This window comes from Haematobia irritans, chromosome 1 (genome assembly GCF_050003625.1).
Source record: "Haematobia irritans isolate KBUSLIRL chromosome 1, ASM5000362v1, whole genome shotgun sequence".
Lineage (NCBI taxonomy): Eukaryota > Metazoa > Arthropoda > Insecta > Diptera > Muscidae > Haematobia > Haematobia irritans.
The window spans coordinates 49626305-49643357 of record NC_134397.1 but is presented as its reverse complement, the minus strand read 5'-3'; the positions used below and the strand labels follow the sequence as shown (position 1 = coordinate 49643357).

At 30.2% G+C, this 17053-nt stretch overlaps 1 protein-coding gene across 20 annotated transcripts in view; it reads left to right on the top strand.

Moving 5' to 3' along the window:
* gish (casein kinase I gish) overlaps nucleotides 1-17053 on the top strand; it is a 148000-nt gene that overhangs the window by 9749 nt on the left and 121198 nt on the right. For all 20 annotated transcript variants that reach the window (XM_075290261.1, XM_075290260.1, XM_075290264.1 and 17 more), the window contains exon 2: nucleotides 1490-3604. The gene's annotated coding sequence lies outside the window, so the exon portion shown is untranslated. The remainder of the gene's footprint in view (nucleotides 1-1489; nucleotides 3605-17053) is intronic.

The window sequence follows — 17053 nt, the reverse complement described above, 5'->3', positions numbered from 1 at the left end:
ATGTGGTTTCACCGTAATGTGGAACGCTGTTTGTAGGTCTCTTTTCATAGAGCTTAACACAGTATCGGGCAGCACTCAGTACTAATTGATCCAATTAATTTTTTAATTAAAATGTCTTCAATCACAGAAACGATAGTATAAATTAACAAATTAATTGATCCAATTAAAAAATTAATTGATACTATTAATTTTCTTGATTGATTTTTGTTTCAATTAAAAAAAAACAAATTTAATTAAACGCGTCTACTTAATTATTCTGTGTACAGTTTTTTTTCACTATTAGAAATCAGTGTCCAAAATTTCTTGTTGAGTTGATTAACAGCGAATGGCAGATCTCCAGCGATATCACGCGTATCCTTATTGCATTTGCTGTGACTAAAAATTTGCTCAATATATTTATAGGTCAATAAGTGCATAAATGCAATGCGTCTTGGTCGTTTTATCCTCTCATTGTGGTTTTTAACGTGTTCAGTATTCGTCTTAAAATTTATGTATATATAACTCTGAGTTATTTTACAAACTCACCACTTAATTGCCAGTTATGAACTCCTAGGTATATTCTCCCAGCAAAAAAATTTGGAAGTTAAAAACAGAGTAAGAATTCATAAAATCATTTACAAATCATTTAAATTTTGTCGAAAAAAATGCTAAATCCAATCTGAAAAAATTGTGATTTTTTGAAAATATTTGAGGTCAGAATCCATTAAAAATTATAAAAAATTATAAAAAATTATAAAAATTATTTATTTGACAAATTAACACAGAATTTTTTAATTTTCTAAGATATCGCCAGTTGTGGCAGTGGCAGTAACTACTACTGCCACTGCCATATCATCTGCGTAACCCACCACTTTTATAATTTCCCAAAAGACCAAATTATAGAAGACAAAAACCCATGTTTGCAAAAGTCTCTTTTCACATATAGCTTAAATGATAGCCTAGAGTGCCTAAATACAAACCCCTTTTCCTTAGGAAGATCCCATTATTAACATTTGAAGTACAAATTGATCATATTATTGAGCTCGAAATCTCACTATTAAATGCTAATTCAATGTCTAGAAAAGCGGCAATTATAAATTCATAGGCAGACATTGAATTTTCAATAAAGCTGACTAGGTTATGGAACGAAGTATCCATAGATAATACCTTCAAGTAGCCATTTTATCTTTTTGAGAGCTATTTGGAGTCAATACTAGTTCTAAGATTGGTATCTACCAGCCTCTCCAGAGTCTAAGTAACAAATCTAGCCGCAGCAAAATAGAAAGCTTAGATAGATCCAATAAATTTAGTATATTCTTAAATCAATATAAAATTCTAAAATAAAATTCAGAGGTATGGTCGTTGGTGTTGCTTGCCATATAATAGATTCGAAACGACTTATTTTACTATGTACGTTTTCAAGTATTTTATTATTTTTGTATATATTGAAGTAGTATATACCATTTAAGTATCTAATTTGTATGTTTTTTTTTTTCTTTTCTCTTTGTAGCATTTATGAAATACCTTTACAAAATTAAATGGAAACACTCATCACACGCCTTTTTGTAAAAAGGGGCCCAAGTGCAATTAAATTCTAAAGCAAACAAAAAAAAAATCAACGCATAAACAAATTATAAAGTAAATCTGACAAAAACGCGAGACATTTCATTACATACAAATTCCTTAAGACAAAACAAATATCAATAGAATACTTTATAGCATCACAAGATAGCCCTACACCAAACTAAATTTAAAAATAAACTTTAATAGCCGAAACCGATCAATCCGCAGCACTCGTAACTCTCGTTTCATACACCACTAAGCTCCACGATGAAATTTAACGAGAAATCTGAAAAATGAAATTGATATGAAACATTTCCTTTTGGACGCGGGGGGGTAGTAGCTACAATCATAACTATATGAGCAGTTAAACGACCCAGTTTCCGTTTTGCCGTAAATGAGTAGAAACGTAAAGAAGAAACGTAAACTAACCTCGAAGAACCCTGGAATAATAACCAACAGTCATAAATTACTTAAGAGAGCTTTGATTAAATCATTTGGAGATAACAACTACGGAAGATATACAAAGTTCGACGAATTCATTTGTACACCTACCACTATCTCGATAATGTAGGAAACCAGCAATTTAATAGAAAAAAAATAAGAAATACGATAAAGAAAAAGCAAGCAAACAACTAAAACACCAAGCGAAAAAAAAATTCCCAATTGTTTAGTTTTGTGTAAATATATTTATTCTTTTCTTTTTGCATTAAAAAAACGGAATGCTATCAAAATAAAATGACCACCGCACATCATAGTTATTGTTGTTGTTGCTGCTGTCATAACCATCATCATAATACTGATTAATAATAATAATCATCGTTGCTGTTGCCGTCATTCTCAATAAATGTGCATAAAGATATTTTGTTAAAATTTTCGTTTTTATTGCCTGCCGCTGCCTGTCTTCGTTGCCGTTGTTTGTTACCCGTTGCCTACGTCACTTCTTACGACGTTACGTTCCGGTTTCGTTATAAGCCAATTTCAAACAAGAGAGAAGATAGAAAAAACGAGAGATTCTAAAAAACACTATCAGCAACAAACCAAAAACACTATCAGCAACATCATCATAATTCGCCAAAGTCCATCATTTTCACCAACAACAAGAACAACAAGAAACAACTATTTTACAACCCGGCACTACCACCCCACCAAAACAACACTACCAACCTCCACCATTAGCATCATCATATAACCACCCATATTAGCCACCACATTTTAGTAACAGAAAAGCAACAACATTATTAACTAAACTAAAGAAAGCTACTAACTACTCTACATCTAATCTTACCACACTACTCTATTCTACAATACATTTTTGTTTGTTTTTTCTCCAAAAAAAGGAGACTCGTAACCAAAAACAATTTCGTTGGCATCGTAAATGGCCTAGAAGTGACACATCCCACTGTAAATTTTGTTTTGTTTTTGTGTCCGGGCAGAGTGGTACACAATAAACGAGTGTACGCATTGCCTCTGCTGCAACGGCTACTGTTTGTTGTTACGCTACACTAATCAATCTAATGTGTTATATGTAACGGTGTGTTTTTTGTTTGTTTTTGAAATTGATGCGTGATCTTGCATCTTATTTGGTTCCTTATTTATCGTTTCTTTAGATAATCTAATGTGCATTTAAATAAAACAAAGAAAAACAAAAAACAGAAAACTATCGTCAAAACTGAAAAGACAGCAATAACAACAACAAACGTTTCATATTGCGAATTTAATCAATTTTCTTTTTGTTGTTCTTGTACAAAAACCGTAACATTGTAATTACATACGCAACTCGTCGCCTCAGCGTCAATGTTAAGAAAACGTTATCGTGTTAGCGTCGTCGTTCACACTGAGTGAGACGAGAGGAACGAGAAGGGCGAGAGATAGAGAGAGAGTGAGAGAAGCGAGAAAGAGTGGGAGAGAAGTGATATTATTTTTCATACGCACAGTGAACGCAGTGACGTGAAGCAGTAAAATTCATTTTCGCACATAACTCGTCGTCGTCATCGTTTAATCGGTGAATTAGCGGTGTGGTCGGCGTATACGAAATGCAGCGACGTGAACCACGACAATCAGGGTAAGTTCGCAACCTTGTTAGAATTTTATTAAAAACTTACGGTTTAAATAAAAAAAATGTTTTTATGTTTTTCTATATAAAATACATAAAATTTTAAATCTTATATGGGTGAATAATCTGAAATGGCTCCTTTTCTTTGAGAAAAGGGACAGTCTTCATAATCAAATAAGAGCAAAAAAACATATTGGGATTTATTATATTAATCACTTAGATGCTATTGGTGAATGTTCATTAAATTTTAGCTGTTTTTAAGAGTTTTATTTTCCACGGGACTGATCGAATTAGCACGGGACGTAGCCTTTCCTTCTCTGCCTTAACTTTTCGTTTTTCAGCTACAGATTTTGTTGGAGCCTTTTGAAAGCTTTAATTAAAGTTATCATTATAAAATAAATAAGTATAAAAATATGTTTAAATATACATATACATACTTTTTGTATGAAAATATCAGTCCCGTGGTACTCATTCAGTCCTGTGTCTAATAACTTAACCACGGTAGCTTACTTGTATGCTAATAATAATTTAATTTATTCAAAAGAAAAATAACACTTTCCACGGGACTTTACGGAACAAGCACTGACTGCGACCACTCCGACGAAAATAATTCGCAAACTAAAATAGAAGTACAGTTTCTTCGAGAACCTTCAATGAGAACAAAACTTCAGCGCGAGAGAAACACTACAAATTGCACATAACGGTGGTTACCTTTTTTTTAAGCAGAAAACCACACCAGGCACGGGACTGAGAGAAATTGTTCCGGACAAAAGTCAATGATTTTTATAATTCCTTTAAATTAATTTAATTTTATCAAAAAAGAGTATATGTGATTTGAAGTGATAGTGCATAAATTCATTTTAATGAAATTAAAGATTTTTAATATTTACATACATACTAAGCATGTTTTCTTTTGCTATGTCTGCTTTGGACACACCACGGGACTGAGATTATGTGTACTGTCTTCTTTTTTTCGATATTAACAAATTAAAATTTTTAAAAGCTAATACGTGGGTTATTTTAACAAATATAATAAGCTGCTTAGAACATATTTAGAAAAAAGTTAATAAAAAACAAGTATATACGGCCGTAAGTTCGGCCAGGCCGAATCTTATGTACCCTCCACCATGGATTGCGTAGAAACTTCTACGAAAGACTGTCATCCACAAATTTCAACTCACATGGTTCTGAAATATCATATGCACCACCACGTACCAAATTTCAAACAGATCGGATGAATTTTGCTTCTCCAAAAGGCACCGGAAGTCAAATCTGTGGATCGGTTTATATGGGAGCTATATATTATTATGGACTGATAGGAACTAATTCCTGCATGGTTGTTGGATACCCTATACTAACATCACGTACCAAATTTCAACCGAATGAGAAGAATTTTGCTCTTCCAAGGTGCTCCGGAGGTCAAATCTGGGGATCGGTTTATATGGGGCCTATATATAATTATGGACCGATATCGACCAATTTTTGCATGGGTGTTTGAGGCCATATATTAACATCACGTACCAAATTTCAACTGAATCAGATGCATTTTGGTCTTCTAAGAGGCTCCGGAGGTCAAATCTGGTTATCGGTTTTTATGGGGGCTATATATAATTATGGACCGATATGGACCAATTTTTGTGTGGTTGTTAGAGACCATATACTAACACCACGTACCAAATTTCAGACGGATCGGATGAAATTTGCTTATCTTAGAGGCTCCGCAAGCCAAATCGGGGGATCGGTTTATATGGGGGCTATATATAATTATGGACCGATATGGACCAACTTTTGCATGGTTGTTAGAGACCATATACTAACACCATGTACCAAATTTCGGCCGGATCGGATGAAAATTGTTGCTCTTAGAGGCTCTGCAAGCCAAATCGGGGGATCGGTTTATATGGGGGCTATATGTAATTATGGACCGATGTGGACCAATTTTTGCGTGGTTGTTAGAGACCCTATACTAACACCATGTACCAAATTTCAGCCGGATCGGATGAAATTTGCTTCTCTTAGAGGTCTCGCAAGCCAAATTTGGGGGTCCATTTATATGGGGGCTATACGTAAAAGTGGACCGATATGGCCCATTTGCAATACCATCCGACCTACATCAATAACAACTACTTGTGCCAAGTTTCAAGTCGATAGCTTGTTTCGTTCGGAAGTTAGCGTGATTTCAACAGACGGACGGACGGACGGACGGACGGACATGCTCAGATCGACTCAGAATTTCACCACGACCCAGAATATATATACTTTATGGGGTCTTAGAGCAATATTTCGATGTGTTACAAACGGAATGACAAAGTTAATATACCCCCCATCCTATGGTGGAGGGTATAACAATTTTAAACAGCCGGACACAGAAAGGAGTCATTTAAGATTATTCACACATATATATATTTTACAAAAACTATACAGAAAAAAATATCACCAATTTTTTCTCAATTAAAATCTTAATTGAACTTAACCCTGGAAAGTCATCCTTATTTTTTGTACACTAATGTCATCGACATTCATGACGCTATAATTTACATCGTAAGCAAAAATGAGAACCAAAATAGAATTTATTTTCTTATTCAATTTGTTTTTAATTAGTATAAAACAAAAATTAATAAAATGTTTCAATTAGTATAACTTAAATTTATCATTTCCCAATCGACATAATTTCAAATTGCTAAGGTAATAACAAAACAAAAATTGAAAATCATATTTCTCTCAAAATCCTTAAAATCTAGCGAAAAGCACCTCCGCTTGGGAAGATAACAAACTTGAATGAAATCTTCATTAAAAGTTAGCATATAAGATCCAAAAATTAGACATATAGAACTTTGCTAAACATTAAGGAAATTCACGTTCTCAAACATAGTCAGACTTGTACAGATCGATGTCTGAGATTTTCTCAATAAAATCCCCCACCTTCATTGTTACCTCAACAAATTTTACCTAGCGATACTCTATTTATCTAACAACATTGTTTAACCTGCCTGAAAACCCCTTTTTGTTGCGGCTTGAAAAAATAGGCTTCGTTGGCAGGAGATTACCTCCTGTTCTGACGGATATTTGTGACCTGTCAGTGATTTTTATATTATATTGGGGTTTCCAAATCTGGAAGCTCTCGTCCCCAAAAATCCCCTTTTTAAACTGAAAAACAAAATCCCCAATAACCCACCAAAAAAGCGTCGTCAAAAAATGACTGAAAATGTTCTTTTTGGATCCGGATGTGATGCAAAATTAGCGCAGAAGCGATGCATTTAACATGGGCTTGTCATAGGACGGATGTCCACTATTTCGACAGCCGTTGCACTGAATTCGCATCACTTCTGAAGGTGTGATTAGAATTCAGTGTTTTGTATTTAAATAAAAAAATACTGTGATATTTTGCCATATAAATTATTTTTATAATTTTTATGATTTTTAATGCAAAATAACTTTATCTACACAAAAATGGAAATTATAAAACGAATGGATTTGGAATTCCGATTACATTCGAATACTTCAAAACATTGTTGGGTGCTTGCTTTACTGGGTTCTATTTGTTTTGGTTCACAATGTGCAAGGTTTCCATTTCACTCGTTTGAGAAATGGACACTGAAGTTACTACTCGAATTGTGTGGCGTGTGCTTGAAGTATTCGCTTGTGTATTCGTTGCAGAGGTTTGAAACAGATTCATAAAGAGTAGGTTAAGTTAGGTTATGGAGAATTACACGAATACGTGCAAAGCGGATTTGTGTCCACTTAGATCATAGTTGGTCCATTGCAGAATCCCAACGCCGCTTCCATAAGTCGTCATATTTGCCTTTGATCCTGTAAATAAACAAAGTAATCGGAGAAAAAACGAAATGAAATAATTTTGTGATTTAAACCACAAATCCAAGAAGTCGTAAAATTGATTTTTAAAGAAAATAATAATCTTAAAAATCAATTTCGATTTTCGACACGACCATAAAGGTATTTGGATTAAATTAGAATGCATAGGGAGAAACACTTTTTTTTTCAGAAGTAGAACAGACTGTATGAATTCTGCGTCGTGCACGCGAAACTTGTACGTAAATCATAATCAATCTAAACTTGATTTACTCCAGATTTTCCAATGTCGAAACGAAACTTTTCCATAGAGAAAAATGCAAAATCTGGTAACAAATACACATTTTTTTTAATTCGTGTGACTTTGTAATTTCGAAAAACTCCAAATGTACTTCTTTTGATAGGAGCCACTCATTGATTTAATTCCCCCCCACAAATAATATTGAACATATACTATTGTTGCTTGCTCAGGGTTGAAAGTATAAAACTAATTTTCGGGCGATGTGTTTTACGATGATATTGCGTGCAAAAAAATCTTTTTATTTGTATTTCGTATAAGTAAAAATTATGGCTCTTATGGAGTTTATGTTATAGTGTGTATATTACCCACGTATATATAAGTATCTATTTCATCTACAAACATTTCTGCATACATTCTTTATTGATTTTGGAAAAAAAGAAGTATATGGTATTTAAAAGAAAATCCAATAAGTTAATCCTGACAACAATTGCGTCATTAACTAACGCAAGCACCTGGTCGTCTTGAAATTGCAGTCTGAGAGGCATTCTATAGAAGTAGAAAGAGAGGATATAATTTATGGTAATGATTTGTATATTATGGTTACATTTCCTAGTTTCTTCTTGTTTTCCGGTTACACTGAAAATATTTTTTAATAAAAATATGCGCTCAGTTTCAGCAAACTTCATCCATTGTAGGAAAAAAATGAACTATTTTCATATTTAGTAAAAGAGTGTACATTATTTGTATAAAGTTTTTTCTCATTTTTAGCTCATGTCATTAAAGTAGGCAAAAAATAATTAAAATAAGAAAAATTTCTCACATTGAACTAAAATAAACTAATTTTCATGAACGAAAATAAAGTTAAATCGGCTATAAAAATTTCGTTGTCTTTTTTTCTGGGGGTATGAGAAACTGTTCTTTACTTTAATCACTTTTTTGTACGTTAGTTAAATGAACTAAAAAAAAGTGGAAATATGTCATAAACAAATGAAGTACAAAAGTCTACTAAATTCGTATTTCCAATAGAATAGTTCATAATTTCTTAAAATATAGAAATGCGCCCATCTTGATTTTTGCAATTTTGAACTCCAAACTTTTTCCCTCAAACTACGAAATTTTAACTAGTGGAGGAAATTAGTTAATTAGTTTAGTTAACATGTCGAAACGAGACTTTTTTTTGAGTATAGACTTTTTTCTTACAGACTAACTGAGAAAACTAAAAAAGTCTTTCTGTGTAGCTAAAAATACTTTTTATCAGTTCATAGCAGTTTTTCGCATAAAAAAATAAAACAATGTCTACAATTGTTGTAAAACTGATTTGTATTTAGATTTTTTTCCATTTTTTTATTTAAAGCCAATTTGTACTACCATTTCAACTTTCTATTGTCTTTATTGGCTTTTCCAAAGTAGCAATAAAGATGAAATACCACACGAAATACAGGAGCGTGTCAACAAAACACAAGACGACATTCTCTATAAAAATAGAATATATATTTTTTAATTTAATTAGGACAAGTTTTTCTCCATAAAATGAGAATAAATGCAAGGAAAAAGAAATAAATTGATTAGTACTACAATCTCAAAAGGATTGTTAGATTGTAGTATAGATGAAAACAACAACAACAACAACAAAAATGAAGAAAATTAAGAAAATACTACTAGGAGAAAACAATGATGGCAATGTGAAGAGTTGGGTAAAAATGAATGTCATGATTCGTACAAAGATTCCAGTTTAAATGACCTCTTTTACGAAAAATGAAATTAAGACATCTTTCACAACCACCAACTGGTGACTAAACTAGACAAACACACAATATTAACTAACTGCACATTGTAGAAATGTGTTAGAGTGAAAATAAGAATGAAGAAAATTGTAGATGAACAACATCATGTGTTGAAAGATTTAGTGTGAAAATGAGAGAAAATGGGAAATTAAGAACAGCGGAATTGCTGATTATAACTCGATTTTACAGGAGCATACATCAAACCGGCGTAAGCAGAACTAAAGAGTTTGTCTTAGGGATAAAAAAAAGTAGACAATTCGATTTTGTTTGGGCACAAAAAATCGATCAATGGATATTGGATTGAAAAAAAAAAAAAATATATATATTTCTATAGAAAATTTTGTGAAAATTTTATTTCTATAGAAAATATTGTCAAAGTTTTATTTCTATAGAAAATTTTGTCAACATTTTATTTCTATAGAAAATTTTGTCAAAATTTTATTTCTATGGAAAATTTTGTCAAAATTTTATTTCTATAGAATATTTTGTCAAAGTTGTATTTCTATAGAAAATTTTGTCAATATTTTATTTATATAGAAAATTTTGTCAAATTTTTTTTGCTATAGAAAATTTTGTCAAAAATTTTTTTGCTATAGAAAGTTTTGTCATAATTTTTTGCTATAGAAAATTTTGTCAAAATTTTGTTGCTATTGAAAATTTTGGTCAAAATTGTTTTGCTATAGAAAATTTTGTCTTTTTTTTTTGCTATAGAAAATTTCGTCAAATGTTTAGCGATATACAAAATTTCGTCAAATTGTTTTTGCTATAGAAAATGTTGTCAATTTTTTGGCTATAGAAAATTTTGTACATTTTTTCTTTCAAACATATAGAAAATTTTCTTTCTATAGAAAATTTGGTCAACATTATATTTCTATAGAACATTTTGTCAACATTTTATTTCTATAGAAAATTTTGTCAACGTTTTAGTTCTATAGAAAATTTTGTCAAAATTTTATTTCTATAGAAATTTTTGTCAAAATTTTATTTCTATAGAAAATTTTGTCAAAATTTTATTTCTTTTATTTCTATAGAAAATTTCATTAAAATTTTATTTCTATAGAAAATTTTGTCAAAATTTTATTTCTTCTTTTATTTATTTTGTCAAAATTTTATTTCTATAGAAAATTTTGTCAAAATTTTATTTCTATGGAAAATTTTGTCAGAATTTTATTTCTATAGAAAATTTTGTCAAAGTTGTATTTCTATAGAAATATTCAAAATTTTATTTCTTTAGAAATTTTTGACAACATTTTATTTCTATAGAAAATTTTGTCAAAATTGTATTTCTATAGAAATATTGTCAAAATTTTATTTCTATAGAAATTTTTGTCAACATTTTATTTCTATAGAAAATTTTGTCAGAATTTTATTTCTATAGAAAATTTTGTCAAAGTTGTATTTCTATAGAAATATTCAAAATTTTATTTCTTTAGAAATTTTTGACAACATTTTATTTCTATAGAAAATTTTGTCAAAATTGTATTTCTATAGAAATATTGTCAAAATTTTATTTCTATAGAAATTTTTGTCAACATTTTATTTCTATAGAAAATTTTGTCAAAATTGTATTTCTATAGAAATATTGTCAAAATTTTATTTCTATAGAAATATTGTCAAAATTTTATTTCTTTAGAAATTTTTGTCAACATTTTATTTCTATAGAAATTTTTGTCAACATTTTATTTCTATAGAAAATTTTGTCAAAATTTTATTTCTATAGAAAATTTTGTCAAAATTTTATTTCTATAGAAAATTTTGTCAAAATTTTATTTCTATAGAAAATTTTGTCAAAATTTTATTTGTATTGAAAATTTTGTCAATATGTCCTTCTTTAGAAAATTTTGTCAAAATTTTATTTCTATAGAAAATGTTATCAAAGTTGTATTTCTATAGAAAATTTTGTAAAAATTTTATTTCTATAGAAAATTTTGTCAATTTTTTTTACTATAGAAAATTTTGTCAATTTTTTTTTGCTATAGAAAATTGTGTAAAAATTTTCTTGCTATAGAAAGTTTTGTCATAATTTTTTGCCATAGAAAATTTCGTTGCTATTGAAAATTTTTTCAAAATTTTTTTGCTATAGAAAATGTCAAATTTGTTTGCTATAGAAAATTTCGTCAAATTTTTAGCGATATAGAAAATTTCGTCAAATTGTTTTTGCTATAGAAAATTTTGACAATTTTGTCGTTGCTATAGTAAATTTTGTAATTTTTTTTGCTATAGAAAGTTTTGTAAATTTTTTTGACAAAATTTTGTTAAAATTTTTTTCCTATAGGAAATCTTGTCAAAATGGGTTTGCTATAGAAAATTTTGTCTATTTTTTTTAACTATAGAAGGTTTTGTCAAAATTTTTTTTGCTATAGAAAATTTCGTCAAATTTTTAGCGATATAGAAAATTTCGTCAAATTGTTTTTGCTATAGAAAATTTTGACAATTTTGTTTTTGCTACAGAAAATTTTTAGGGATAAAAAAGTAGACAATTCCATTTTGTTTGGGAACAAAAAATCGATCAATGGATATTGGATTGAAAAAACAAACAATATTTCTATAGAAAATGTTGTCTAAATTTTATTTCTATAGAAAATATTGTCAAAATTTTATTTCTATAGAAATTTTTGTCAACATTTTATTTCTATAGAAAATGTTGTCAAAATTTTATGTCTATAGACAATTTTGTCAAAATGTTCTTTCTATAGAAAATTTTGTCAAAATTTTATTTCTATAGAAAATTTTGTCAAAATTTTATTTCTTGATCTCAGCTTAAAGCCATGCATTGACTAAGCTACAAGTGTAGCTTAACCAACAGAGGAAAAGTATGCTTGTCAAATTTATTTGGGCAAAGCCCTATAGACTGCAAGATGGTTGGATGTACAGCTGTTTCGGAATTACCACATTCCTCATCAGCATCCTCTACTTGCAGCAAAACTATCAACCAATTATCAGAATAAATTCGGGTAATTCACTCAACCCAACGTGAACTACACTTGAACCTCCCGAAAAAGGGTTTGATAGTCGGCTACTGCCTAAACAAATTTGCCAGCATATCTCTTTTCCTTTGCCAAACTCAAATCATCGATTTGTATGTATTTGGCTGGGTTTGTTTTTGAGCGTGCTTCCTCTATCTTCATTCGTTTTGTTTGTTATTATTGGCTTCTCTTCAATCGTTATTGTTGTTTTTTTGTTTTTTGATCTCAGCTTAAAGCCATGCATTGACTAAGCTACAAGTGTAGCTTAACCAACAGAGGAAAAGTATGCTTGTCAAATTTATTTGGGCAAAGCCCTATAGACTGCAAGATGGTTGGATGTACAGCTGTTTCGGAATTACCACATTCCTCATCAGCATCCTCTACTTGCAGCAAAACTATCAACCAATTATCAGAATAAATTCGGGTAATTCACTCAACCCAACGTGAACTACACTTGAACCTCCCGAAAAAGGGTTTGATAGTCGGCTACTGCCTAAACAAATTTGCCAGCATATCTCTTTTCCTTTGCCAAACTCAAATCATCGATTTGTATGTATTTGGCTGGGTTTGTTTTTGAGCGTGCTTCCTCTATCTTCATTCGTTTTGTTTGTTATTATTGGCTTCTCTTCAATCGTTATTGTTGTTTTTTTGTTTTTTGATCTCAGCTTAAAGCCATGCATTGACTAAGCTACAAGTGTAGCTTAACCAACAGAGGAAAAGTATGCTTGTCAAATTTATTTGGGCAAAGCCCTATAGACTGCAAGATGGTTGGATGTACAGCTGTTTCGGAATTACCACATTCCTCATCAGCATCCTCTACTTGCAGCAAAACTATCAACCAATTATCAGAATAAATTCGGGTAATTCACTCAACCCAACGTGAACTACACTTGAACCTCCCGAAAAAGGGTTTGATAGTCGGCTACTGCCTAAACAAATTTGCCAGCATATCTCTTTTCCTTTGCCAAACTCAAATCATCGATTTGTATGTATTTGGCTGGGTTTGTTTTTGAGCGTGCTTCCTCTATCTTCATTCGTTTTGTTTGTTATTATTGGCTTCTCTTCAATCGTTATTGTTGTTTTTTTGTTTTTTGATCTCAGCTTAAAGCCATGCATTGACTAAGCTACAAGTGTAGCTTAACCAACAGAGGAAAAGTATGCTTGTCAAATTTATTTGGGCAAAGCCCTATAGACTGCAAGATGGTTGGATGTACAGCTGTTTCGGAATTACCACATTCCTCATCAGCATCCTCTACTTGCAGCAAAACTATCAACCAATTATCAGAATAAATTCGGGTAATTCACTCAACCCAACGTGAACTACACTTGAACCTCCCGAAAAAGGGTTTGATAGTCGGCTACTGCCTAAACAAATTTGCCAGCATATCTCTTTTCCTTTGCCAAACTCAAATCATCGATTTGTATGTATTTGGCTGGGTTTGTTTTTGAGCGTGCTTCCTCTATCTTCATTCGTTTTGTTTGTTATTATTGGCTTCTCTTCAATCGTTATTGTTGTTTTTTTGTTTTTTGATCTCAGCTTAAAGCCATGCATTGACTAAGCTACAAGTGTAGCTTAACCAACAGAGGAAAAGTATGCTTGTCAAATTTATTTGGGCAAAGCCCTATAGACTGCAAGATGGTTGGATGTACAGCTGTTTCGGAATTACCACATTCCTCATCAGCATCCTCTACTTGCAGCAAAACTATCAACCAATTATCAGAATAAATTCGGGTAATTCACTCAACCCAACGTGAACTACACTTGAACCTCCCGAAAAAGGGTTTGATAGTCGGCTACTGCCTAAACAAATTTGCCAGCATATCTCTTTTCCTTTGCCAAACTCAAATCATCGATTTGTATGTATTTGGCTGGGTTTGTTTTTGAGCGTGCTTCCTCTATCTTCATTCGTTTTGTTTGTTATTATTGGCTTCTCTTCTATGCTGGCAAATTTGTTTAGGCAGTAGCCGACTATCAAACCCTTTTTCGGGAGGTTCAAGTGTAGTTCACGTTGGGTTGAGTGAATTACCCGAATTTATTCTGATAATTGGTTGATAGTTTTGCTGCAAGTAGAGGATGCTGATGAGGAATGTGGTAATTCCGAAACAGCTGTACATCCAACCATCTTGCAGTCTATAGGGCTTTGCCCAAATAAATTTGACAAGCATACTTTTCCTCTGTTGGTTAAGCTACACTTGTAGCTTAGTCAATGCATGGCTTTAAGCTGAGATCAAAAAACAAAAAAACAACAATAACGATTGAAGAGAAGCCAATAATAACAAACAAAACAAAATTTTATTTCTATAGAAAATTTTGTCAAAATTTTATTTCTATAGAAAATTTTGTCAAAGTTGTATTTTAGATAGAAAATTTTGTCAATATTTTATTTCTTTAGAAAATTTGGTCAAATTTTTTTTGCTATAGAAAATTGTGTAAAAATTTTCTTGCTATGGAAAGTTTTGTCATAATTTTTTGCTATAGAAAATTTTGTTGCTATCAAAAATTCTCAAAATTTTGTTGCTATTGAAAATTTTGTAAAAATTTTTTTGCTGTAGAAAAATTTGTCAATTTTTTTTTTAATTTCGTCAAATTTTTAGCGATATACAAAATTTCGTCAAATTGTTTTTGCTATAGAAAATTTTGTCAATTTGTCCATTTTTTGGCTATAGAAAATTTTGTAATTTTTTTTGACAACATTTTGTAAACATTTTTTTGCTATAGAAAATCTTGTCAAAATTTTTTGTTACATAAAATTTTTTGTCAATTTTTGTTTGCTATAGAAGGTTTTGTCAAAATTTTTTGCTATAGAAAATTTTCTGAAAATTTTTTTGCTATAGAAAATCTTGCCACAATTGTTTTGCTATAGAAAATTTTGTCAATTTTTGTTTGCTATAGAAGGTTTTGTCAAAATTTTTTGCTATAGAAAATTTTGTCAAAATTTTTTTGCTATAAAAAATTTTGTCAAATTTTTTTGCTATAGAAAATTTTGTAAAATTTTTTGTGCTACAAAAAATTTCGTCATATTTTTTTTATAGAATATTTTGTATTTTTTTTTGTTATAGAAAATTTTGTTAAATTTTTTGCTATAGAATTTTTCTCAAAAATTGTTTGCTATAGAAAATTTTGTCAAAATTTTATGTCCATAGACAATTTTGTCAAAATATTCTTTCTATAGAAAATTTTCTTTCTATAGAAAATTTTATTTCTATAGAAAATTTTGTCAAAATTTTATTTCTATAGAAAATTTTGTCAAAATTTTATTTCTATCGAAAATTTTGTCAAAATTTTTTTTGCTATAGAAAATGTCGATATAGAAAATTTCGTCAAATAGTTTTTGCTATAGAAAATTTTGACAATTTTGTTTTTGCTGTGGAAAATTTTTTAATTTTTTTTTTGCTATAGAACATTTTGTATTTTTTTTGACAAAATTTTGTCAAATTTTTTTTCCTATAGAAAATCTTGTCAAAATTGTTTTGCTATAGACAATTTTGTCAATTTTTTTTGCTATAGAAAATTTTGTCAAAATTTTATATCTATAGAAAATTTTGTCAAAATTTTATGTCCATAGACAATTTTGACAAAATGTTCTTTCTATAGAAAATTTTGTCAAAATTTTATTTCTATAGAAAATTTTGTCAAAATTTTATGTCTATAGACAATTTTGTCAAAATATTCTTTCTATAGAAAATTTTGTGAAAATTTTATTACTATAGTAAATTTTGTCATAATTTGTATACTATAGAACATTTTTATCTTTAATTACAAAAAAAAATGTTTATATTGAAAGCTTTTTTTAATTTTCAACATATGAGCCGTAAGACGAGCATCAACTTAATTCAACATTTTTCTTAAAAAAGGCAAATCTAGAAAAAAATTAGATCAATTATCTTGCTAATGTTTTCGATCAAATCAAATTGTCAATGACAACTTATCTAAAAAAAAAAAAAACAAAATCCGCCCCGTTTGTTTTCCTCATTATCCCTTATGTATTATCACAATTGATCTGGCAAAAATAAAAAATGAGAAAGAAAATAAAAACAATGAACTCAAACGGAAGGTATCCGTATTCGAAATTGTCTCGTTTTTTGCACTTTTTGCGGTTGGTTATTTGTGGTATTCAAACACTTTTCCTGACAATTCGTATTGACTGTCTGCCATATCGCCATCTGAATAAGTGCCAACAAATTAAATAAGTTCGAAAAGCAAAAAATTTTACCATTTACCCACCCACCCAGCTCCTGTCAACAATTAATGAAAAAGAAGAAGACAAAAAGAAAACAAATTTAAAAATACCTTTAATTTGATTTTGGTGTGTAAAATTAGATTTACTACAAGAAAAGCTAAAAAAAAACAACACAAAACATTCAAAAGCAAAATAAGCAATGTTAAGAAAAAAAGCCTTCTACAATGTGACGATGTCGTTGTTGCTGACTGTGAACGCTGTGCTCTCATATGGGTTTTCATTTATTTTTTTGCGTTTTCTTGATGGCATGTGATGAGCACTAGCGTGTATTCTCGATGAAAATTTTCAAGAATATGACGTTTTATTATCCTCAACTCAATGACAGGTGGTCAACCGGTCTGTTGGTGGTATGGTATCAATGAATATTTTATCATATAAGTTCATTTACATGTAAACAATTTCCATATTATTTTTAC